At 52.6% G+C, this 25666-nt stretch overlaps 1 protein-coding gene across 2 annotated transcripts in view; it reads right to left on the bottom strand.

Moving 5' to 3' along the window:
- The window catches only part of OSBP2 (oxysterol binding protein 2), a 74987-nt gene that overhangs the window by 28935 nt on the left and 20386 nt on the right, over positions 1-25666 (bottom strand). The window lies entirely within an intron of this gene.

The raw sequence follows: 25666 nt of genomic DNA on the forward strand, positions 1-25666 counted from the left end.
ACAGCAGGTCTTGTGGGGCATGCCCCCAGCAGGCTCACTAACCAGCTGAGCCAGGAAGCTTTCTTCCACACACTCCAGGAACCTCCTCGACTGCTCTGCTGCAACTGGTTGGAGCCAAACCTATGAGAAGTGACGCTGTTACACAGCCCGGTATTTCTTGCTTGTTTCTTTTTAGGACAGCAAACACCACAGCAACACAAGGACTGAAAAGACAGGAAAAAAAAAGACCAAAGGGATAGAAAGCAGCTGGGATTAATGGCTTTGCCTCTCATCCAGGATCAATTACAGCTCCCTAGGCAAATGAGCCCTGGTAAGAAAACTGTAGGGAGCCAAGACCCCAAAATAAAAGTAGCGAGGCTGAGCCCAGCAAGGTGCCTCCTTGGAAGGAGGGGTGCTGCTGACAGGAGGTTGCAGAGGAATTTCTTCCAGGACATCAGGAAGTCAATGCAAACAAAACAATCAATAGGTCCTGACCTGTTCTGGCACCAGCCCCTCGCTGTCTCCTTGTGACAGGGCTGTGAGGACCCATTTCCAAAGGAGGTGAACAGAGCTGCTTGTCGCATGGGTGCTGAGCAACGCCTTTGAGCCATCAGCATGGCCCAAAACCTGCTTTATAAAACCAGAGCCGCCTTCAGGTCGATGCCTCAGTGCAGTGCTGGCACCACCACACGTCCAAGAGTAACCTGAAATAGGTTTTGTTTGCAAAATTCCATTGGGAAACAAATACTACTTGTCCCTTTGCAGCACAAAGCCATGTAGGTTCCTAGCAGTGCATGTGTGATGAGTTTTGACCCACCTGATGTTCTCTGCTCCCTTTCCTGTGCAGCGTTCAAGTACCAGCCTGCATGGAGAGCGGGCAATGCAGCCCATTAATGCACGGGAAGGATCTCTGCTGTTTTGAAAGGAAAGCACTGGGAAAGCACAAAGTATTTTTATAATGATGACTGCAGTCCAGCCATCAAAAATTTTATTGCTGCAATTAGAAAACGATGATGTTACCAGTCAATAACTCTGGGCAGCAAATGCTGAGCTCTCTCTGGCTTGCCGTCATTCTCTCTTTCCGGCACATATGGGATTGTCTGATTACCCCATCACCTAAACAACTCCAACACACCACTAAGTCAGGCAACAAAGATGGGCTGAGAACACATAGCAAGACAGGGTTTAAGCTCAAAAGAGTGTGGAGACAGTGCAGAAACGGCGACTGAAACACAGGACATGATAAAAGCAGGATGCCACATTACCCCAGCTAGAGAGCACCAACCCAGCAGATACTGCACGAAAAAGGAGCCAGCAATCGCAGCTGGCTATAAATCCAGCAGGCACTGCAATAAAGGATTTAAAAGTGAGCTAAAAAAAGTGAATAAATTCAGGGTTCCATGGGCAGAGCAGTGCTATCTGAGACACGTGCCGCGCTTTCCGATCAGTCCCCACCAGCCCGTGCCCAGTTTGGGATTCTGCACTCCAAAAACAGATGTGACCGTAAAAAGCCATCCATGCAAACGATAGCAGGGCTGGAAAACAACCTGCAGAGAGACCGAAATACAATTTCTGCAGAGCAGAAGGGAATGATCTGTTCTCCATGTCCACAACGGAATGGAGAAGAAGCCAAGAGCCTCGGTTGCTGCATGTGGGGCTTTTACTCAGCTGAGCTCCACTACAATCACTTTCTTTCCCCCTCCTCAGAGAGAAATGGGGAGAAAATATGATGAAGAGGGCTAAGGGGTTGAGGTAAGGAAAAGGAGCACTCAACAATATCATCACAGGCAAAACAGGCTCAGCACAGGGAGATGAATGTAATTCAGTACCTATCACTAACACGCTAGAGCAGTGAGAAACAAAGAAAACTAACTAAAAACACCTTCCCCTCCATCCTCCTTCTTCCACCTTCTCTCCCTGTTGCTCCTTCATGGTCCCTCTCTGCCCCTGCTCCCCGTGGGGTCCCTCCCACGGGATGCCGTCCTTCCCAAACTGATCCCTCATGGGTTGCCCACAGGCATCAGCTCTTCAAAAACTGCTCCCGCACGGCTCCGTCCCACGGGGTCCATCCCCAGGAGCAAACTGCTCCAGCACGGGTCCCCCATGGGTGGCAGCTCCCCCCAGACTCCTCCTCAGGGGAGGAGGGGGCTCCTTCTCAGGTGTCTTCAAAGCAGATTTCTTAAAAAGCTCCCCAAAACTCTCTTCCAGAGAAGCCAGGAGGACTTTCTTTGCAAGCAGATCGCAGCACGCTTGCTTTAGGAGGAGGCAGGGTGAGGGCCCGCTCTCCATTGCCAGAGGAAAGTGCCAGCAGCCACCAGAACCACCTGGCTGAGCTTGGACCTGCTGAACCAGAGCTGAACATCCCTAAGAGCAGAGCTGGCAGGGAGCACAACTGGAGATGAAAACAAACCCACAGCCGATGCTATTGTTCCAGCAGTGGCAAGTTGGCTGCGTCGGGCACAGCCAAATGCCCCTTCCTGTCCCCAGCAGCCGGTTCTGAATAAAAATGAAAAGAAAAAAAAAAAAAAAGGAACGGTTGTGAAGGTGTGATTACAGGGAAATAACCATTCATTACCAAGAAATTGTCTGCTCACACTGCACATCACATCGCCGGGAAAGAAAAAAAAAGAAAAAAAAAAAAAAAGGCCTGATAAAAATAGAAAATTTTCGTTATACAACTGGGAACAGCATCGACACACTGCGTACTGACCTGAGCAGCGGGGCCAGCTCAGGGCACAACGCTCTGCTTTGCTGTGTTACCGCCTGCCTCCTCGTCTGCAACACCGCTAATTGTGGTCCCCAGAGGCTGCTGCTTTGCTTCATCCACACCTGAACAACTGGCCGGGATGGCCCTGCCAGCCCCAGCACCCCTGGATGGATGGACCAAGTTGCTCAGATGCCTGCTCACGGGGCTCTACCAAATCCCAAATCTACCAAATGCACATCAGAGCACCCCCACTCTTGGGCTAAATTCCTATCAGCAACACGGAAGCGAAAACCTCCGTGACCCATTCTCAGTCTCGGGCCAACAAGATCTGTGTCAAGACGCTCGTTACTAATTTACACTTTACTAAAGCCTCCTTGCTCTAATTTCCAGGTAATCTCCAAGCTCACAACCAACACACAACCCAAGACAGCTCTGCAGGGAGGACTGGTGCTCCCCAAGGCTTCAGGACTATCGCCAAGCCAGCTGCTGAACACTCAGCCACACAAACAGCGTTGTCATAAATAAGTGAGCATCGTTTGCTCTTGTCGAACTGACCAACAAAGCACGTGGGGGAAAAAAAAACATCCAAACTTTGTTATTTAATCACATCTGTCTGGAATTTACACCACTCCCGCAGCCCGGCGTTGCCCCCAGCAAGGGGACAGGAGCCCCGTTGCAGAGGTGGACAGGATTCCAGCAGATCAGCAAAATCACCACTGGGGTTGGCTTGTTTTGTTTTGTGAGGTTTTATTTTGAGACGAAAACCCACTGGAAAGCTCCCTCCGCATACCCACGGGTCGCCAGGCCTTGCCCCACCACAGCGTGGGGGTGCCCTGGCTCCCATCCCTGCCTCCTCTTCCCCAGCGCCCTGCACGCAGCTATTTAAAACCACCCAAGGTCTCAGGTAGCCTCCAAGCACGTCACCAAATGTACATTTTTAATGATGTTCAGATGTTTTCCAGCCGCAGGCCTGGCTACAATTTCAGCAGAGCAAGGAGCAGAGCTGCTACGAGGAGCAGCCTCCCCTTCTCGCACCCAGGAGTGGAAGGAACGGGGAACACTGCTGGCAGCACAGCTGGGTGTTAATTAAAATAATAATTTTTAAAAAAGTCTTTTTCTGGCCGTCTCCTGTCAGCAGGGAAAACACAGCCTGCCCCAGGCTCTCTCTTCTTCCCAAAGCCGGTCGGAGATGGACAGAGGACGCTCCGACGCTCCCGTCAGCTCTCTCCTTCCCCGCCAGCCCTCAGTAACATGAACAAAGTGACAGGGGACCGTGCTCCCGGGAGGGGAGCAGCGATGCAAACGGAAGCAAGGAGGAGGTCACGGGGCTGTGACAACACTGTCCCCGCGGAACCGTGGCCGCAGCAGGACCGGGAATAGGGCAGGAAAATTTGTCAACCCCGGGGGCTTCAAACTGCTCACCCCAAAGACACAGCCCGTCCTGAAACCTCTGCTTCTGCAGTGCTGTCCGGAGCGGCTCAGGAAAGGACGAGCTTTTTTCCTGCCAAACGCAATGGGTAACGCACATCCCGCACAGTTGTGTCCCTACAGACTATTAAGCTCAGCTCAGCTGGTTGCACAAGCAAAGATTTTGGAGAAACCATCACAGAGCTGCCCAGGCAGAGCTGCCAGGTGGCGCGACACGAACACCAACCCGTTAATGTGTGCCCTTATGCGTGTTTATATCTGCCTGAGCCACCTCTGCTCAGCTTACCCATGTGTAAGAGGATCAGAGCTGGTGTCAGTTACCCACCTTCTTCCAGTTCCACACAGGTCAGGAAGGGTCAGTGGAAACAGAGGGATGTGAGCGACCTGGAAATCTCTCAGCCCCTTTGCTCCACTGCCCCCACGTAACGGAAAGCCCCAGGCACAGAGAGGGCGAAAGCAGCTCACGAGCAGTCCCGAGGAGTCCGACCTGAGCCCTCTTCCCACTGCTCCTGCTTTTGGTTTCAAGCCCTGTTCCTGCAGTACTCACAAGCAGGCACGGCTACGCCCCGCAGCACGCACCTCCACCAGCCTCGCTGCGAGCACTGGGCTGCCAGGACAGACTTTGTAAGGCTTTGAACTGGAAGGAAAGACAAAGCTTTTATTAGTCCCTTAATAAAGAACAAGCAACAGACAGCAAAAAGGCTGAAACCCCAGAAAAATACAGAATTTCACCCAAGAGACCTTTCACCGAGCGAGGAACGCAGCAAAGCTGCAGGTACCGGTGAGGGGGTTGCGTGGCACCGCACCCAGCTCGCTGCCGAGCCTCTCCTGCTCCAGCACTGAGTGCACGATGCGCCAGGGCAGTGGCACGAAGACGAAGCACCTATTTCCTTTCTAAAGCTTCGTGTTTCTGCTAAATATCACTGAGAGATTAAAACACCACCTCTGAGGAGGCTGCGGCACAGAGCGCAGGCACACGGCAGCTTGCACCCGGGCAGCTCTGCTGCCTTCCCTTTCTCCTCCCTTCTTCTCTCCGCTTTCTGGGCAGCGAGTCTTCCCAAACACAGCAGGGCAGGCAGGGAACAAAGCACCCTCAAGGGTGGGGCAAAAGAAAAATCATGAATGGGCGAACAGCCCTAAGAGCTCGCTTCCTACAAACAGAAAGAGAATTTCATCAGTCCCGCTCGGTGACAAATCACGGGCAAGGCTCAAAGCAAGTGACAGCGCTCAGCATCCCCGCAGCCTGGCAGCCCGTGGCTGTGGTCGGAGCCTCTCTGCCACCCCCTGAGCCAACTGCCAACCTGGGGTCCCTCCCAACAGAGCCTCAGCAGCAAGGTGACGCTCCAGAAGCTTGCAAGGTGCAACGAAAGCAATCTGTTCTCGGCTGCCTCTCCATCTTTCACAACCGCGGGTGCCATCGCCTCGGTGCTGCTGCAGGGGACATGCAGAGCTGCTTGAAGGAAAGAGTCCAGGAGACAGAAAATGTTTTTCCAAAGCTTTCCAAACCCTCTGGTCTTATCAGAAAATAACAACCTGCTAAAGAAGGCAGAGTCTTTCTCACTGGTGCCCTCACTGACCTGATGCAAAGCCAGTGCAAGAGGCTCCAGGAGGCTTCGCCAGACATCACGGCACTATCTGGGCCTGCCTCCAACACCTCTGTCTCCTGGAGCAGGTTTCTGCCTTCAGTTCCAGCGTGAGGCTTTATATTTTGAAGGTGAGGAATGCAGCCAGCACAGGAACGTGCCCTAAGCAGCCAAGAACACCTGCAAGAACCTGCTGTACCGCGTCACCTGCCAGCTTGGCACAGGCGTGAAGAATTCTGCCATTAAATGCTCTCTTTGTGATGGAGAGACCTTCCCAGCCCCATGCTGCAGTGCTTTGGGGTTTTGTTCAGAAGAGGTGCATCCGAAGTGCTCCCGGCTCAGCCACGCTCGCTGCCTCCAGGCAGAACCCAGCCCTGCAGCCACGCACTGCTTGGGTAAGGGGCGAGGGCATTACCCGTGAGCTGGAAGGAGCAAAGCAAGCTGTCCCCTCAGGGCTGGATGCTGACCCAGCCAGCTCCAGACCCCATCAGAGCTGCTCTGCTCATCACTGCCTTCGGTGACCTTGTCCCATCATCGGTTCCCTTCTGGGAAGGGGCGAGGCACAGCGCCCTTTAACCGAGGGCTTGAGGCTCCTCAGGGTTCGTCCACCCCTGCAACGAGCCCGCATTACTCACCAAACCCCACTCTGTACCCTCCGCTTTGTGGCCTGGTTAGTTTTCTGCTTGATGAGTGAGCATGAAGCCAGTTTTAATCCCTACAGGCACAGCAGCAATAATTTCACCTCCACTGGACTACAAGGCAGGAAGGGCAGTGGCTCACTAATGTTTGGCCGCATGCTACTCTCCACACAGCAGTTACTATCGAGGACTTAGTGGAAATACATCCTCTAAACCAGCAATTTGCCCCTGGAATTGCTCCTCCATCGTCTGCCCCCGATCCGTGTTTGGCCAGGAACTGCACGCCCGCAGAGCCAGGCAGTTCACTGACGCAGCATCTTCTCCCCCAGAAGTGCTGTGCTGGCCTTCAGCGCAGCCTCGTCAGTAAGGAAGCAAAAAATAAATCCATTTGGGCTGTACGCGGGGCCTCTATTTGCAGATCCACGTGGATGGAGCTCAGGGTTCATCTCCGCTCCTTCCAGTTCTAGAAACCGTTTCCAGTCCCTAATTACAGCACCAGGCTGTCAAGACGGCCACTTCCTCCCTAATTACTCTTTGTGTGGAAGACACAGCTAATAAGCCCACATTGTTAGTGGCTGCTGATGATTAGTTCTGGCGAGGAGAACATCTCCTGCCTGGCACTGCACGGCTCTGGCACCAGGAGCTCACACATCTCCGCCGGCACCTGCGTGCCCTCGGGCTCCTCCACGCCACGCGCACGTGTGCAGGAAGAGATCTCCACGGTGGTTATAAATGAACGGGAAAGGGGCAGAGAGTCCCTCTTCTGCTTTCTTGTAGCCCCCTTTAGGCACTGGAAGGCCTCTATGAGGTCTCCCCGGAGCCTTCTCTTCTGCAGGCTGAACAATACCAATGTCCACAGCCTGTCTTCATAGGAGAGCTGCTCCAGCCCGTTGATCATCCTCGTGGCCTCCTCTGGACTCTCTCCAACAGGTCCCTGTCCTTCTTGTGCTGGGGGCCGCGAGCTGAACGCAGGGCCCCAGGTGGGGTCTCACAAGAAGAAGGGGAGAATCACCCTTCTGGGGTCATTCAGAGGGAAGCAACAGGGGATTTGTCATCTCCTTGTGCCTTGACACCTCAGTGAGATGCCTTTCTAGCAAACGTGCTACCCAGAGAGACTCCATTGCATAGGGAAGTGGTATGGAGACATGCCTGTGAATTTCACACGTCAGGTATCAGATATTGCTGCCTATTTTTGGCTTCATCTGCTCTTGGCTGGCTATGACAAGGAAAGAGGTGTCGTAACTCTCCCACAACAGCCTCCCTAGGAGATTTCTAAATAAATCTGGAAGAAGGCTGAATCAACACTTCTGCTTTTGGAAGCAGGCTACAGCGCTGTCCATCACCAAGCGAGTACAGCACTGCTTCCTGCTGGCCACCTGCATGTGGCCATCAACGCAGCCTTACTTCCATAGCAAGAGGGATCTGCGCACCAGTCCTAAACAGCTGTCGAAGCAGCTTCTAGCTCAGCCATAAAATAAACAAACTGCCGTGCAGCTGTAGAAGTGTCCTTCCTGCATTTAGCTTATGCCCTGGTTAGAAGTGACTGACCTGTGTGTGTGTGCCACGAGCCCGGCCAGCAGCGTGCAGGCGGCAGCAGCCCGGGACCTGACCTCCATCAGGAGACAGCCCGTGTCCTCACTGAGTGCTAACGGCAGGCTGCTCCTGCTGACATTTCAGAGCAGGGTCACCAAATGCTCCAAAAGGACCCAGCAGGGCCGTTTCTGCTGCAGCTTTCCTTGGAAGCTGGATTGTGCTGTAAAGAGCACAGGGTGTCTGTGCAAGGCAGCGTCACCTTTCCCATGGCGCAGGACAGGGTGCTCGGCGCCTCGGTGCTCCCCCCTCGATCTGGCCGATGTCACCAAAGCCAAAGCCACGATCTCCCTGGCTCTAATGGAACAGGATCAAGACACAAATGGAGAAGAGCACTGAACATCTCCTTGCTTCCATTTCCACCTCTTTCTGTCGCCCTGCAAGGTCTGCGTTCGTTTTGCCTTGCAGACACAAGGGACACCCAGCAGAAACCACTGCTCGGAAGGCGTCTCCTGCCCCCAAAAGGTCTCTGGTCTCATTAGAAGCCATCAGCATTTTAATCGTACCTCAAACGGCTCCTTTTCAGCGAGACAAACAGAGTTAAAGCCTTTCTATTTTTTTTTTTTTTGTAGAAAACAGCTATTACAATACAATGATTTTTAAGTGAGAAGCAAGGGATCCTTGAGAAATATCTTCACTTTGGGAGAAAGCATTGCCTTTTCCAAGCAGAACCAGCCTACCAGGGACTCCTTCACTGCACAGCCTGCACATTACATCTTTACAGCAAATTAATTTGAACAGCCAGTGTTTTCTAGCCTTTGGGGTTCAGCTTTTGTTGCTAAACCACGCCAATATCTGCATTTTTCTCCCGGTTCTCCTTCACCACCTGCCTGTGCAGCACTCCCCTGCAACCCGAGGCTGTCAGGCACCACGTGGGCATTTTGCACGTTTAATACAACCCGGTTCACATCTCGCATGTGCTGTCCTGTGATCCACGTGCCCAGAAGACTGTGAGGATGCCCAGCTGCTGCAAGCACCCTGGGGATGGACACGAGTCTCATTTGGGCTTAAGGCACTTTGCTCCCCACTGGAGCCAACTTACACAAAGCAGGCGCACGCACCTGAGCTCTGCCAGTCCTCACGTCATCAGCTGGAGAGGAAAACCAAAGGAAAGGAGGGGACAATCTGGATTTGATTAATAAAAAACAACAAAACACCTTTTTTGTCATCTGCCTGAAGACTGCTGTAAATCCGCAAATGCCAGGATTTTGAACTGACCTATTTGCATCTCTCCCTTCCATGCCTTTTTTTTTTTTTTTTTTTTTTTTTTTAAAGGGAATTACATTTAGGCAAAATAACTTACTGTGAAATGAGGCTTGGGAGCAGGACAGAGACACCTCCATGAGCAGAGACCACACCAAGGGGAGGCTGAAGCTGTGCAGCGCTCTGCAGCCACCTTCCTACCGTGCGTTAATAAAAATAAAACGGGGCCAGCGTTTGCAGTAAGGAAGCAGTAGCTTCCTTACCACCTGTAGCTACCAAAGACGAGATGACACCTCACCTCTCTTCTGATAGCCAGGAACAGAAATTCCAAGGCTGAGCAAGTCCTGGGGCTTCCTTGTGGTCAGCGGCGAAACACCAGCACGCACAGGGCAAGCTGCCCATGACCCCAGCACCTATCTCAGAAGGAAGCAAACGTCTCTCCAGAGGTGCCCAGTTCTTTACGAACCCCCAAAGGAAGCCCAGGTTCACCAGATCAGGCTCGCACTTCAGGCCCACACTGAGAGTCACCCTGCTGCTGTTAGTGGCCCGGCTTCCCCCAGCAGCACAAACCCAAAGCTGATCCTGGCGGAGCTCCAGAGAACCCCCCGCCCTCACACCGCAGCTGAAATGAGTCCAGGAGAAGGCGGGGAGATGAGCACAGGTCCCAGTAGCACCAGGTGGCTCGCAGCTGCCCAGCAGCAGGTGATGCTGACACAGGGACACCCGCAGGACACTTCTGGCTGGCGAGCTGCGAGCTGCCGAAGCACTGGCTGCACACAAGTGGTCTCGTTTTGTCTTAGCTGCAAAGTTTCTCCTAGACCAAAGCAAACCTGTCTGATTTGCTGAAACCAAGTAATAAGGCTGGCCAGGCCGTCTGTGGCAGGAATTAACTTGACACCACAAACAAATCAATTCTTTTTGATGTTTAAAGCGCACAACATGAGCAAAATCTCTTACAATTTAACCCCAAACAGACCAGGGTGCAGCACGCCCTCCCTGACAGCCCCTTCCAAAAGCAAGGGGAGCTCTCGCTCCAGGACGCACAGACCCCAGGGCTGCAGCCCTGCAGACCGCTGTCCCCACGGCTCCCAGGGGCTCTGCCACACCACGGTGTCCCCCTCCCATCCCTCCCCACCATGCCGGGATGGCCACTGACCCTTGGGGAACTTGTTGAGGCAGGCGGAGTTGCAGAAGGAACGGACGGATCCTGACTCCCAGCAGCTCCGGCCCTTCATGCCCAGAGCGGGGCTGCGCTCGCGGAGGCTACACGCTGCATGGCCGTTAGCTTCAGGACGGAGGAGGAAAAAAAAAATAATAATAAAAAAAGAGAAGAAACTGTCCTGATTCAGCGATCGTCCTTTTTCAGCCCCACGTCTCACATGGCCACTTCTCGCCCCACGCTGACAGCAGAGCACTACGGCACCGGCTCGCAGCAGCCACCAGACCCCGTGGTACCGGCATGCACCACTGCTGGCTTCAGTACACACAGCAGCCCTTAACTCCATCTCTGCCAGGAAGAGGCATCCTCCTCCCCAAAAAGGGGGAAAATTCGGCCCCGGGTAGCAGCAAGGGCGGGATTCACCGCGGCCGTCTCCGGAACGATGCACAGCAGGCTGCGGGAGATGCAGTCCAAAAACCAAAGGGATGCTGTTCTGTGCAGAGGATGATATTTGGAAGCTTGTCCCTTTAAACGCTACTGGAGGTTATTTTTAGGACGCTCGCTTAAAATATACACCAGAATTCCTTCATTTTTCTAAGAACCTTCATTATACATTTTACTCACGCAGCTCCGTTTCAGATCACCCCGAGAGCCCTATAATGAAACCTCCACGGTTTGCACGCACGCCTCCCTGACGGCCGTTTTCTCGCCCCTCTGCTGCAGCAGGATTGGATTTTCCCAGCCTTTAATATTTTACTGGTCCCAGGGGCAGGTCCAGAGGCAAAATGCGGCACAAGTCAGCGGCACGAGGAGCTGCAGCCAGCGCGGCACCGCGAGCCTTCAAACCTGCACGGCGTGGGGACCTGGGCACGCACCGAGAGCTTGCCAAGACTTTCAAGGCAATCTGGGTGAAAAGAGGGCAAAATCTGGAAAATGAAGCTCTCAGCACACGCTGCACACTCAAGGGAGAAATAAAGCTGGCAACACACACACACTGCAATGTGTAACTTCGTGTGCTTACCCAACATACGCATCCATCTGCATTGGCTAAGAACCAGCCGTTTTTCAAGGGAAAACCCACAAGCAACACAGGGACAGCAACTCTTAATTAGAGGGCCTTGATGGGATTTAGCTCCTAACGAGCACTCCTGCTTCTGCTATGGGATCCAAGAACCAGATGGAGCTGGGATCCGTGGTTTGACACGAAGAGCACAGCCACCACGTACATACAGCCACGGAGAGCCTCCTGGACAGCTCCATGCCCACACGGACACACATCTGAACTCCTGGCAGTAGCTCATGTACACACCTATCCGCAGCAGAGCTGGGACTTCCTACAGCCCCCCAGCCCCCCGTTACCCCAGGGCATTCCCTGGCAGGTCAGGGCCACTGTCAGGCTCAGGCACATGTGCCCAATCCCACCAAAGCCTTTTCCTTGCCACCGGCAGCCGCGCACCCCAGCTTGTTACACCACAACACTCCTCCTGCTGTGCTCCTGTAAGCAACCCCCTTGCTCTAGGGGTGACTTAAGCACAAATTCGTTATAATCCCGTGGCAGAAACTGCAAGGGGGGATTGTGGAAAGCAGAGATAAGATACTTCCCATCAGCTTGAGGTTACTGAAGCTTTATAATCAGCTCTGCTTCTCTTCTGCCAGCTGCCGCGAGCCTCCTCCTGCAAATAGTTAAGTCACAGCCGCAGAGCTACACACCTGAATGCTTGAAGAATTAGTCTTAAAACTTTTAAGCAAGTTCCATGCTTGAAAGCAGATTGCAGATTAATCCCTGCATTTAATTCACTCTGTTCAAAACTAAGTTACCAAATAAAAGCCTTGGTCCCTGGCTCAGCAAAAAGCACCTGGGAAATGCCGCACGTCAAGGCGGAATTCCTGCTCGCTCGCTTTCCGTGAGCAACACCCAAAGGACCTGAATTAGGTGCCTGGTTTTGCGTGCAGCAGAAGGTGGCAGTGGGCATGGGTGAGCCCAGGCGGACCAGGGTGGAGGCAGGAGGGGTACACTCACCTCCTGCTGGCACTTCCCACGGCCACGGCGCTACGTTCAGCTTCCCTCACAGCAAAGCTGGGCTGATGAAGGCAGCTTTGCCGTTAGCCTGACCCCTTCATCCTCGTTGGATGAAATTCAAAACCTTGAAGGAATTCTTTACCTGAATGTGCCCGCTAACACCCAAAACAAACAGACACCAGGGGCTATGTACTTCAGCATCTCCATTTGTCATCATTATTCACCTATCCTGGAAGCATCCATAGCCCTTAATCCTTCCACATCACTACATCTATTTACAAAAGCAACCACTAGAAATATCAGATGAATTAAAAAAAAAAAAATCCAGAGCTCTAATGGGATTAGTTGCACAAAACCAACTCGACTCCAGCTCATTCGTTAGCCCATCAGAAACACTGCAGGTCCGGCAGCTCCTGTCTGGCACAGGACAGAGACAGCACGGTGGAAGAGGTGTGTGGGGTAACCACCTCTGATGTTGAGGTGTATCAACAACCTTCAGGTTTCCACCAAATGGTGGTAAAGCCCTTCCAGACGTACTACACGCACAGAAACGAGCACAGCCACTCGAGCCACAAGCACCAAAATTGAAGCGGCCCGACTCCCCGACGTCACAGCGCTCCGCACGGCGTTTCCACAGCCCCTCTCTTCCTCACATAGCACTCGGGATGGGCTGGGGATGTAGCACCGAAGATCAGCACCAAAGATCAGCACCACACAGCTCCAAGTGAAGCCAGCAGGGGCCCTGCAGGCTCCATACCCACCTCGGTATGCTCCATATCGCCTCAGTGTGCACCAGCAGCCACAGTCCAGCACATCGGGGTCGCCTAGGGATGGCAGCGGTGCCATCAGCCGCCCCGCACCCATAGGAACAGGACAGGAGACAGAGGCGTGGGGATTTCAGCTGTTCTGGCTTCAGGCTTTCTAAGGGATAAGCCCACACAAGCCCCTTGTCACAGGCCTCCTCTGGAGCGCGCTGGGCAGATTTGCTTTTTCGGAGGGACAAAAGCCACACAAAGACGGGCGCCCTGCCAAATCCCAAGCCCTCGCTTCAAACCCTTCTCCAGCCCAGGGACCTGCTGCTGCACACCAACGGGGCTGCCTCTGCCCCCTGCAGCCATGAGAGAGAATTGGTTGCCTTTCTCCCACACAAAAACCTTCAGCGTGTTTGAAAACACCAGTAACACCTCTGGAATCCCCTTCCTTGTCTTTTTTTTTTTTTAATTACTACTTCTTTCTTTCTCTTTTCCCTCATTACATTTCTCCTGGCTTTACTAAACTTCACCTTACTGATATCAGACAACTCACCAACTTCCAACACCTCTTCTGACTCCTGCCGCCGTTCCCATCCTCACTCCTAGAAGTCACTTGTGCCATGCCTACGCAGCAAGAAAATCCTCAGGCTTTCAAAAGGAAAACACAATTAGCATTTTAAAACTTTGTCCTGCCAACCAGGTAACACAATACCTCCTGCTGCACTTTCTCACAAGTACTGTGCATCAAAGAAAAAGTTATTTCAGAATTAAAAAGTAAAGAGGAATACAAGATGCACACTATGTACACAGATGGACACGGCAGCTTTGCTCCTCTGGTTCTTTAGACTTTCTCACTCCTCTTCTTTCCACAAGGAATTATTTTGCACTTCTGCCACAAGCTCATTCTTAATAACACCTGAAAAGCAACCTCACCTCTGCATCTGGTACTGGGGTTCCCCAGCCCCTCACCATCAGCGCTGCTGGATCCTCAGCCCCATCCCGCTGCTCCTGGGCTGCTGAGGTCACACCAGGACACCCAGAAGCGAGAGCACAACCCTCGCTCAAGGTGATGCAGGAGGAAACAGACCCCCGGGAGCCCTTTCTTTGGCTCTGCCCAAGGATCTGCTGCTGCTTTACATTTTGTTCCTTCCTCCCTTTAGCTTATTTCACTCAAGAAGCGCTGCTGGACGGAGAGAAGACACCCACAGGCTTACAGTGGGTTGAGGTGGGTTTGTGTGCTCCCAATGCTATTATGTTACGAACAACACCCATGCAATTTGCCCTGGAGATGGATAGAAAGAGTGATGGAAATAACCTCCTGGTGCAAACAGCTGGAACAGTTAGCGTGCGGACCTTGCATTAAGGCGCTGATGGCTCTGCCCACGTACGGCTCAACCCCGGCTCTCTGTCACCACGTCGCAGCCTGGCATCTAGGCAGGAAACAAACTGTTAACAAACGTGTTTTATGCGCAGCTCGTCTGTTTGCATTTCTGCTCCTTTAGCCCGATTCTGCTCCTCTCAGCGCTCGCATCAAGGGCGGCGAGGAACAACTCGCACAGAGCTCAGAGGGGGCTAACGCAGAACGCGCAGAAATGGAACGGGTGGGACCCCGTGTCTGAGCTACCCCAAGCTGCTGTTCATCCTCTCACATTGCAGAGCCTGACAGGAGGATTAAAATACACAGAAAACCACCCCTGGAAACAAAACATCTTGCCTCTTCCCAAGGAATGGATTTAAAAATTTGTCTCCTTGAAGCATTCTGGCCCAACATGTCCCAAATCCCCCACACGTTGGAATGACACGCTGCTGTGTGAGCATCGCTGTGCACCTACAGCACACAAGACATCTTACTTGCTCGCTGAAAAAGCCTCAGAACCTCTTTTTCCACGGTAATTTTAAAGCTGACAGCAAAAAGCTACCCGGGGAACACAGCACTCACCCCCAGGTGTCACTGCAGCATCAAACCAGCACCACTCGCTGAGAAACGCACGGAACAATTGGCAGTGCCCCGAAACTTGCAGTTTGTGTTCACATCATCATTCTGCTTTTAAGGTTTCCCAGGCGTGATAAAGCAAACAAGAAAATTAGGAGTAATACCGCTCTGAAGGGTTGATCAGTTACTGCTCGTTGCTCTCGAATCTCAGCATCAGGAAGGCAGCCAGGAAACAAAACAGCATTTATTTTCCATTTCTGGTTGTTGGTGTTTGTTTTGTTTTGTTTTTTTTAACCCAGATACTTCCTTAAAACAGCGCAAGCTTTATCAGATGAGCTCCAGTCCCTTTGCTTGTGCCACTCAACCATTCCAGGAAACTTCTCAGCTTAAACCATGCGCTCCTACAGCTTCCTTCCCTAAAGCAGACGTCCACCAGTCAGGAGATGAAGTGCACAGCAACAAGCTCCAATTTCTGAGCTGTTCCTCCAAACCACACTCACGTGCAAACACAAATCCAACAAGGCCAAGTTCCTCTTCCCCTCCAGGGAACGCACTGTGCCCCGACCAGCACTGCTACAGGCAGATAAAACCTTGCTGCTCGCCACAAGAAAAAAATAGGAATTGACAATAAAGCTAAATCCTCACCAGCGAAGACATTCATAACTTTTTATGGCATACCAAGGCAGTATCTCCTATTTATTCTTTGCTTGTTTACAGTTATTCACTGTGACGCATCACCAAGCATCAGAAATACACAAGTAGTTGAAAAAAAAATAACAAAGGACGAGGCAAAGCAGCAGGACGCAGGTGATCCTGGTACGGCACAGCAAGGAAATGCACGGTTTGGGTCATTTGGGGTTGCTTTTTTTTTCCAGGAATTTCAAGTACGGGGGTCAAAACCCTGCTGAGTGAGATCCCAGAGTCACCAAAAACAAACAGAAGCAGTTTCAGAAGCAGAGATGTAAATTACAGCTGCCTCCAGTGGGTTTTGTCACTCAGCCCCACAGCAGACCCCAAAAGCCACAAAGCTCACGGGGAGCAGGAACGTGGGGTCTAACTCCAGCTGACCGCACCGCTACCGACCGCTCGACGCTGCTGATGCCTTGGCACTCAGCATAACCTTGGATGGCAGGAATTTGGGGTAATTCAGCTTTGACAACACTCAGAGCTTCTCATTTTCCCTCTTTTTCAGGCTGTTTCAGTCTCCGGTGCCAACACCATTAAGTACACGTCCAACTGTTTGGGCATTTTAGGATCTGGAAGACCCGAAGGGGTACTGAGGCTTCGGTAGGAGCTCAATGCTACAGTCCAGTTCCACAGCTGCTTTTTTCCAGTACTATTCACCGAGAAAAAGAAAAGGCATTAAATATGTATGTTAAAAACAGCCGGGACATTTGCCAGCACGCCGGTAGGAAGCAGGGAAAAAGAAATGCATTAAATGAAACGATTTAAATAACACCTCTCCGCTGGGCTCTGAGAGGACAGCTTCCCATCGCCATGTCCCAAATTAGGGACGAGCAGTAGCCAGGGCAGGCGAGCCGGCACCTCCAGCCCATGGAGGACACAACAGCCCACAGGCTGCTTTGGCACAGCGCTGGCTGCGAGCTCCTCGGCTGGCACCACGTTTCCAGCCCAAGATCTTCAGGGAGATTTTTGTGGATTTTTAGCAGCGGAAAGGAGACCGCTTCCAAAAGGAGGAGTTCGATAGAAAGGGTGTACCAACAAAAAGGGCACATGGTCATTTTTTTTTTCCCTCGAAGGCTAACTCATTTCCATTGGACAGGTCCACTCAAGGCGATGTCCTGCATCGCTGCTGGCTTCGTGCAGCTGAAAACAGGCTCAGGACGGGATTTACCCACTCTGTTTCACATTGAAAAGCGAGAATGTCAAAGCCTGAGCCCCTTTACAGGCAGTAAAACCAAGGACCTCTTTTGGGAGACCCTCTCCCATCCCCGGGAAGGAGCAGATAGGGCTGGGAGGCACAAATCTACTAAAATCCAATGCCCCCCTACACATTTACCAGCAGCCCTGTCATGCACCTGGGACCCGCAGCATCACCAGCCCTCTCTCGGCCTGCAGTTCTGTCCCCTCGCCCGTAAGGAGGATCAAGGCAGCATTAAATTCTGTCACCGAGTTGATTTTCATTTCCTAGGGTGAGAATTTTGGCTTAAAACCTTCTAAACTCCATGGGAATGGTAAATTCCCACTTTGCTGACCACCATGCCCTGCAAGCAAGCCATCTGTTTCAAAGACTTGCGTGCTAAAAGCTCACCTGTTTTAATCCTCTGTGCTGGTTCTCCTGAAATTACCCCACAAGCAGCAACCGCTGCGCTTGTCGGACACGTGCTTGGTGCACTCTCACACCGAGCTGATGCTGAAATCAGGGAGCTGATCGCTGAGCTGGGGGAGCAAAACCAAATCCGTGCCAGCAGGCAGGCTCAGCAGCTCCTTCCCAGCACCAGATCCCCGCTGTGGGGAGCGGGGCAAGCTCAGCACCCTGCTGGGTCGCTGGGATGAGCGGCTGCGGTGTGGCACTGGGTTTCAGCACCGGGAGGAGGAGGAGGAGGAGGAGGAGGGCTGCAGGAGCGCGCAGCACCACAAGGTGCCAGCACAGGCTGGGCAGAGGAGCTGCTGAGGGATAGCTGAAAAGGCAACGACAGCGAGCAAACGCCTTCAGCACGTCCCTCTGTGGGGCTGTCCCTTACCCAAAAGCTCCAGGAACCTCATGAGGGATCCTTGGTGACGAGAACCTCATGCTGCCAGCCCTCCTCCGGGCAATAGGAACACGGGGATTGTGGAGGAGACGTGGAGGAGATGTGCCAGGAGAGGGCATCCTGCCACCGCTGCATCGCTCCAGCAAAGCGCCAGCACCCAGCTCGGGCCTCAGCCGCGGCACCCACATGGCTACGGCCACGGAGAGCAGCGTGCTGCCACCACCACGGCCTTTTTCTAGGTGGTTTAGGGTCATTTTGGTGGAGTTTCTCATTCCCTTGGGCTCCTGCAGCAGCTGCAGTGCCCTAAGTGACTGCAGAACTCCTAAATGGCGTCTTCACCCATCCCAAGGGACACAATCCATCCCCCAAGGATGGAGCCCGAGCAGTGCTCCCCAGGCACAGCCTGGCAGCCTCCAGCTCCCTGCGTGCTGATGCGGTCAGGTCCTATCCCTGCTTTGGCAGAGGGGTTGGACCCGATGATCTCTTGAGGTCCCTTCCAACCCCTACAATCCCGTGATCCTATCCCCATGAGTCCCAATTCACTGAAATTCACCAAAGCAGCGCCACCAGACTAACCCAGAATAAAAACATTTCCCTTCCCCACATTGAGCTCAAATCTAATTCTCCATTTCGCAGGTGTGCTGCAGAAGCTGACGCGCTCAGGTGGACAAAAAGTGAAGCAGGAAGCTCCCTCGCAGCCATTCATGCCCGAATGACTTATTTCTAATTAAAATTGTTATTATTTTCAGACTTAGAAATTGATTTTCCTCCGATAGCCTTTCTCTATACCAGTAAAAAAAAAAAAAAAAAAAAAAAAAAACAACAGCCCTTGCAAATCGTAAGTGCCTAACAACACAGAAATACACTGAGCCATGTATCTGAGCTGGAAACACTCCCCCTTGCCATGTCCAAGGCACACTCCCACTTGCACGAAAGCCCCTGCTATGTCATTCAGGGTATTAAAAAAAACACCTATGGGTGCAACTCGCTTGCTTTGAGCCTTTAAGTGACAGCCACGCCTGTCACCACTTCATGGGCATTGTGTCCCCACGTAGTGTCTCGAGTTTATGCGGTAAGGTTTTGGTAGCTGGGGCCGCAGGGGTGGCCTCTGTGAGATGAGCCCCAGATGTTAGATAAGGGCCAGCTTCAGCCAGCTCCAAAGGGATCTGCCACTGGCCTGAGCCAAGCCAGTAAGTGATGTTGGTTGGGCCTCTCAGAGAACAGATTTAAGAAGGAAAAAAAAAAAAGGAAAGGAAAAAAAGGGGGACAGAGTGGTTGTGGTAGAGCTCAGAGCACTCAGAGCAGGGAGAAACCACCAGACGTGGGAACTGTGCCACTAACAGCACCTGGAAAGCCCCCCCGATGGGATGGGTGCAGAAAAGCCCAGGTGTCAGATTTAAACATCTCCAGACACCGCTGCTCGGGGCACCTGATGCCAGCAGTACCTGCAGCACAAGGCAGCTTCACCACATCCTCCCTGGAAAATAAAAAAAAAAGGACCCAGCTTCGTTCCTTGCTGCAGTCGCAGGCTTCCCCCAGCCCCTACCTGCTATAAATAAGCACAGAGCCTGCACTCAGCACACGCTGTGCTCGGTGAGCTGCTGCTTGTGAACCTACACAGCACGGGTTCGTGAAGGAGCTGCTGTAGGTGCAGGACATCAGCCATCAGGCCTGGAAGTCCAAGGGTAAGGTTAAATCAGAGCTGGGCCCAGCAAACCCCGACCCTGGGGATCAGCAAGGAAGCATCCTCACCGACTTGCGTCCCAGCTGCAGCTGTAAGGCAGCAAGATGACAGACCAAGCTAATTTTAGCAGGCACAGCGAATGAAGCAGCACATCCCTCCCGCTCCTGCCAGGCACAGAGAAGCAGCTTTCAGAGCGCAGGGAACAGGGTGAGGAGCCCAGACTCTGGAAGAGGAGACAAGCAGCAGGGATGAGCACGAGGGCGGCTCTGCAAGGCCAGAGGCACGCATTGAAGACCCAGCCTGCGCTGAGCTGGGAGCTGCTCACACAACACCCAGGTGTTTCAGAGGAAACCTGGCTGGGAGCTTCCCGTGGGGCAGCTGGTTCCTGCCGGAGCAGCCCTGGCCACCTCACCACCGCACCAGATGAATTAAAAATCCCAAAATTCCCAACACCAGCTGCTCTGAAGCCTGCGAACAAGATCTCAGCAGCACGGCTCAGGTTCACAGCTGCCAGGGCTGGCTCGCTGCTCGTGGCTTCACCTGCAGGCAGACACATTGTAAAACAACCCTGGAGTTGTTTGGGCACACGAGCCAAAGGAGCCTGGTTTCCATCCTGCTCTCAGGACACGCAGTAAGCCAGCCTGGAGGGACAAGTGACACAAGTGACAAGGCTAGCAGTCACACAGAGTTCATGTGTGCCATAATCAGATGAAAAGGCAGAAGAAATCAAGAACATACGTGGGCACATCCCTCCGGTGTGGCCGGTGCAGCCCCATAGCCTAGCACCAGCAGGAGGCCACCAAACATGCTCTGGGGGCAGCACCGAGCTGCTCTGACACCCCCAGGCACCAAACCCCACCAAGAAGTCCTCATTTGAATGGAGGAAACCCAGCTTAGAAGCAGCCAACAGCGAATGAACCCAAGGCAGAAGGACCAGGCGCTGAATCCCAATCTCCACAGCCGTGCTCAGAAGCCAGCACAACTCGCAGGCGCTTTGGGGGTTTTGGGACCTGTGTGGGAGCAGCTTGGAGCCATCCCAAGGGCTTGTTCTGTGCCCAGCCACTCAGCTCCTCACCAGCACCAGGGCAGCAGCTCCTTCAGGCACAGCAAAGCTCCCCAAACGCATCCGAGCCCCCCGCAGGCAGAGGACGAATCCTGATGGAGGCAAGGGACAGGCAGGAGATGTTTCGAGCCGGGGGAAGTGACCACACACCATTCGTCAGTCACCAGGTGAGGAAATTCATCGTGAATTAAGGAAGATGCGTGCATGAACTTCCTGGGTTTTATTGATTTCGCTTTGCAGTCTTGACAAGTGCCCTTGATAAATTTGGTTTTGTTTGTTGTTTTTTTTTTTTTTTTTCCTGGAAGCGTGCGAAAATGGTAAAATCAAACAATCCACAAAAAGGCCACTGAGCATTAGACAAAGGAAGCATTTATTTACAAAGAGCTGACAGGCGCGAAACAATGGAATTAACACTTCCTCAAATCACACACGCACCCTCAGCCAGAGGCAGCAGCGTTTGTCCAGGGCGCAGGAGAAGAGAGGCCAATAAATCAGGAAACGAGAAACACACAGATCTCACAGAAACAAAAACAGTGAGCAAAAACTCAAGACTTTCCTTTAAGATCACGGTGAAAACAACTTTTTTTTTCCCCTCCCTTACAAAAAAGCAGGAGAATTAAAAATAAGTTAGTAAAAAAAAAGGGGGGGGGGGGCCTTTCCTAGCTTAGGAAACACAGGAAAATCCTAAAAGATTGCCCTATCTTCCTGACGGTGCAGACAGAAGCTCTCTGCTGCTTTAAAACTCAGCTTCATCTGATGCAGAGCAAGCAAGAACTGCAGCCCAAAGCAGGGAAGCAGCCTCCAGCTGTGCAGGTTTCGGGCTGAATCTCAGCTGAGCATCCATCTACAGGGATCCATCAGCTGCAGAAATTCAGCCGACTCGATGAAGGATTTGCCCCCCAGGCCTCACATCCCAAGGTCTGTGAAACCCTGCGGGGCTCTCCTCTGGGACCGGCAGATGCCCTGACTCAGCCCACACACCGCTCAGGTGGAGAGAAATTCCCCAGGCTGATCAGATCCACTCTAAAAACAATGAAAAAAGGAAATCACTATTTTTTTTTATTTTTTTTTTCCTGCCAGTTCTCAATTTCTTAGAACATGCAATATGTGTTCGTGCCACCTACTTTATCCACCCGTATTTAAAGTGGGTCAATGCTTCCAAACCATTCAGGGCAATTGCTGGTGGAGCCAAGCACCCGAGCACGCAGCCTCGGGAGATCCAGAGACACGGCCACCTCCTGTGCACCATCCCCAGAGCCCTGTGCGAGATGCCCACGAGCACGGTGACAGCCAGGGATGGATCCTGCCCCGGATCATGCCCGTGGTGGGGCAGAGGCACCAGAAAGGAGGATCCCATCAGAATGCAGCTCCGGGTGGATGCTGGGGAGGTGAGGGTTGGGTTGTCTCGGTCTCTCCCCGAAGGTGAGGTTTGAGCAGTGAGGACAAACTGTTAGAAAATCCAGGGCAGCAGCCCGGAGAGCCCAGAGGACAGGAGAAGCACACACAGAGCTCCCTGGCACCGCTGCAAAGCGCGGCCGGCAGAAAGCTTTGTGTGCCTCGAGGCTGGCATCCTCTGAACGCAGCCCGCACCCGACCCGGGATGTCAGGGCCCCAGCTGATAACAAGCGTAATTATTTCTAAATGAGCACAGCGGAATGTTATTTCACAGAGAATAAACGTTCCGAAATCAGATCAGCACAGCTCCATTAGTGACACATCACGGCTCACGCAGGATTACCTCCAGGAACGGACTGGAACCGCCAGCGGGATCAGTCCTTTATGGACACCGCCAGAAAGATGCAGAGGGCCAGCACGAGCTTCCCAGAGACTGAAAAATACAGATGGAAAACCCCAAGGGCCAAGCACCACTGTGAAACCCTTAGAGAAATCCCACTTGCTGTTTTTGAAAGGGGGGAGAAAAAACTGGCTGAGAGTCTCCAAAGTTCAAAACCTTGATTAGGGACAACTAAGAGTGGGAAACCCAAGAAAAAGGCTCTGTCCCAGCAGAGCTGCCAACCACACTTTCCGTGTCAGCAGCTCCTGGCAGAGCAAACAGCAGCCGGCAGTGCTGGGAAAATCCAGGCTGTGCAGATCAGAAGCTAATTAGAAGAGCGAGGTAAGGGCAAGCTGGCAGCGAGCACCCCTCCTAATATGTGCCCCGCGAGCCGAGGGAGCACGGCACCCAAGGAGCGGGATGGAGCAGCACCCCGAGGAGGAAGGGAAAAGGGAGCGTGGTTGTGAAAGGCACTGACGGAGGTGGGAACAGCAGCGCTCTGCCAGCGAGCTGGCGTCGGGAGCACGCAGCCAACAACGAGGGCGATTGTCTCGTCAGGCTGCAGTCGGAGCAGGAACCCGAGGGACAGCCACCGGAGCAGGAGCTCGCTGCGAGGCAAGGGAGGACGTCAACAACGGGACGATTCACAGAGCTGGGCAGGGAAGGTTGCAGATGCTTTGCAGCATCACATCGCCAAGGCAGACTGCGTTTAGCAAGCAAACCCCTTGCTTGGAAAGAGGGGGAAAAAAAAACAGACAAAATTCTTCAAGCAACAAGACCGAGGCTATCGCTAGTGCAGTTAGAAGAAAAGCTTTGGAGTGGCTAATTATGCACCTTTTCCTCCTATAAACCCCAGAGCAGGGGGTCAAAAGGAGTTACCAACTCACCTCTCCAAGCAACCAAGCAGCCCGAGTTCATTTTGGAAATGTCATTGCTTACGCCACCAGGGACAGATTTCTACCCTTCCCTTGCAGGCTTTTCCAAAGACCCTCTCCCTCACATAGCCAAGAAAATAAACCACTCACCATTTCACAGAATTAATCCCCGTACCTCATAACACTGCCCTAAAACAAAACAACATTTTACTACCTCAAAACCCAGGCATCGATCACAGTCACCAAATCTAACTCACGCTTTCCAAGCCACATCTGCAGAGAGAAAACCGAGCTTAAGGAAGAGAGAAACGTTCACCAACCCCTTATAAATGCAGCTAGAAATAAGAATTTGGGATTTCAATGAATGGCGGCAAGCTGCTCAGCTGTGTCCAGGCCCCTTCTGTGACGTTATGCATTTATTTTAATGGAATTCAGTGTGACATTGTAATTGAGAAGAGATAGACGATGGCAACCCATCTCTGCTCTCGCTTCCTGCTGCTAATCCACGCGGTACTGCTCGTGACACCAGTCAGGCTTCTCATCAGCGAGGACAGACACGGAAAGCGAGCTCTCACGTAACATCTGAGAGTATTTGCTCATGTCCCAGCTCGCGCTGCCTTACCAAAATAGTCCTAGCCCTGCGCTGGATGGAGAGGAAACCAGATCCCCTCCGGCTACACCCTGGAAGCAGCAGCAATGTCTCCCATCTCGCAGTTTGGGTATAGGGTTCGCTGTTTCTTAAAAATAGAAACGAAAACCCGTTCTGTGAAAAGAGCACCTCTTCTCAACACACAGCTCGAGCTCACCAACGCTCGCAGTAAAAATGTTTTTGGGTAAGTTTACTTCAAGAAAACTACCGGGGAAAAAGGCAGCTTTCATCCAGCAAAACATTCTCCCAGCAGCTGGGCACCTGCAGAGCCCAGCAGCACCACCTGCACCCCGTTACACCAGCAGCAGAAAGCCCTTGGGGGAAGCAGCCAAGAGCTGCACGTGTTGCACCTCCTCGTGCCTCAGTGCTGCCAGGACACAGGAAAGCAGCAAGAGAGCGGTGATTGCTGCTGAAATACAGGGCTGGGATCACTCAGGGCAAGAGGAATTGACTCAAGACGACTCCCACATGAGCAGGCCTGAAGGATCTGAGGGCTCCGTCAGCAAAGCCAGAGCCTCGTCCCTCTGCTTGCAAACACGCAGCTCGAGGCTCTGTGCCATTCACAGCACGAGGAATTTTACTTGGACTCAAACAGAACTGTCCAACCTGACACACGTCCATGCTCCACCTGAATTACGAGGTCCCTAACTGGGACAAAACATCAGCTGGGTGGGCATTCAGCACAGAGGACTTGCAAATCCTCAGCTTCAACTCCCCACCAGATCAGCAGCGCTCGCATGGCCGGCAGACAGCGAGCACGCTGCACGCTGCCGTGCTCAGCCAGGCCAAACAGGCGTGTCTAGAAGTTTCCGTCTTCTCCTCAGTCAGCTGCATTCCCCATCAGCATTTCCATATACTCCAGAGCTGCAGAGCTGCGGGACAGAGGGTTCATGGTGCTTTCTGTAATTAAATCTATAGATGCTGGTGCCATGGAACACAGCACACTTAAATCATTATGGGAAACAAGTAAATGGCTCATGCACTAATCAACTTCTAGATGACCTTGTGGGACGGCTAATTATGCAAAAAGCCAGACCACGCGAGCCCAGGACTGGGGGCTCACTCCCTGCAAGCCGAGCGGGTTATGCTTTGGCACCGTGCTGCTCTCTGTAGAACAGGACGCTAGGCACAGAGCGCCCGCCCTGCGCTCAGCAGCCGGCATCCCAAAGCACCGTCCCACCGACCCGGAGATGCACACGCTGCTGCGCTGCCTTCCAGAAACGCGGTCAAACCAATTTTCTGTTGACTCCGTGTTTTCATGAGGCGGCAGCATCAGGCGGTGCTGCTCAGACATCCACGCAGCCCCGAGTGCTGCTCAGAAGAGCCGTGCCCAGCAGTCACATCGAGAGCGCCGCAACGCGACGTGGGTTTGCTGAACACAGCAGCGCTTCCCCTAGGGAAGGAGAGGTTTTTGTTTTTTTTTTTTTTTCCTTGATGCACTGACCCAGCCACAACCTTCCTCAGTGGCAAGTCTGGAAGCCTCATGAGCACTACCCACAGATGCATATTCAGTGCAGTCAGTACCACAGAGCAGCATTTATAGATGTCCCAAAGCCCCAGCCCCAGAACAGGAGAGCAACACGCTACAAAAACACCAAACCAAAATGTAATGAAAGAATGTAATGAAAGCAGATGTTCCCTACATCTTCTCTCTTGCATAAGGTTTGTTTTCCAGCATTCAAAGTAAGAGCAGAATGGTTTTGTAGGGCAAAAGGGGTGGCTGGCTGGCTTTTCAATACATTCATGGGTTTTGTTTGCTGTGATTTGAAGCCATCCTCGTTTGTGGAAGAAAACCAAATGTGAATCCCAGAAGAGTTATGAACACAAATATTTCAGAAATATTGTTTGTTAAGCACTTATCAGATCTGTTACACAACAGAGCAGTAAAAACTACGCTCTTGGGAGGAGCACGCAT

The sequence above is a fragment of the Aythya marila genome, assembly GCF_965140915.1.
Source record: "Aythya marila genome assembly, chromosome: 17".
NCBI classification, from domain to species: Eukaryota; Metazoa; Chordata; class Aves; order Anseriformes; family Anatidae; genus Aythya; species Aythya marila.